The sequence below is a fragment of the Galeopterus variegatus genome, unplaced genomic scaffold, assembly GCF_000696425.1.
Source record: "Galeopterus variegatus unplaced genomic scaffold, G_variegatus-3.0.2 Scaffold4910, whole genome shotgun sequence".
Classification (NCBI taxonomy): Eukaryota; Metazoa; Chordata; class Mammalia; order Dermoptera; family Cynocephalidae; genus Galeopterus; species Galeopterus variegatus.
In genome coordinates this window covers 90913-91779 of record NW_007731021.1, presented here as the reverse complement: position 1 = coordinate 91779, position 867 = coordinate 90913, and positions in this window count along the sequence as shown.

Sequence of the window (867 nt, the reverse complement as noted above, 5' to 3'; positions counted from 1 at the left end):
GTTTCCGGCGTGCGCGGCGGAGCGCTGAGGCGGGGGCACCGCCGGCTCCAATCGCGCACAATGAGACAGCGCTGAGCGCCGGAAGTGGGGCCGAAGGAAAACACGGACAGGGATCCCGGCCGGGACAGGAAGAGGCGAGGGACCGCGGCAGAGGTGGTGAGTGCCCCGGACCGCCTTCTTCCCTTGTCCCTCCCAGGCTCGCCTCGGGGCTGGGGCTCCAGGGGGTTCCCTGGTCCCCGCTGTAGAGGTCGGGCCTGGCCCCGGGGGTACCTTCGCTCCATCCTCCGCCCGCCGCCTCGCCCCCAGGCCGGTGGGGACTGAGCTCTCGGGATCGAGTCCGTTTCTGCACTTTGTGTCAGACTCCGCAGGGGCAGGAGAAGATTTGGGTCGAGGCACTCGGCCCCTGCCCCCCTGGCCGGTCGGGGGGACCCCGGAACCCCATCGAGGCGGCAGGTCACTTCCTGCTTCCCGGTCCCACGGTGGCTTCGTGGCCGGGAGTGCTGGGATGCCACCTCCTCTTTTTTCGCCTCGGGCCCCGAAGGGTGGAAACTGAGGGACATCGTGGGTGGGGCGATCAGATGGGGATCAAAGAGGAGTGTCATTCTGCAGAGTGGTTCAGTTAGTGACAAAACCAACTTGTTTGGGGTTGGAAACGAGGAATGGGGAGGGTGACTGGCGTTGTCCCTTGGTCAGGAGCCAGGCCCCTCCGTACTCAGAGAAGTTCGAGGCCTGTCAGGTCCGGACAGTGGTGGTGAAGGGGCGGGAAGGTGGGATTAAGAGCAGAGAGCTACTCTGTTCGCAGAAAGTTCCGGTTACTTTGTAGTTCTTTTTTTTTTTTTTTTTTGTTTTTTTTGTTTTTTTTGTGAC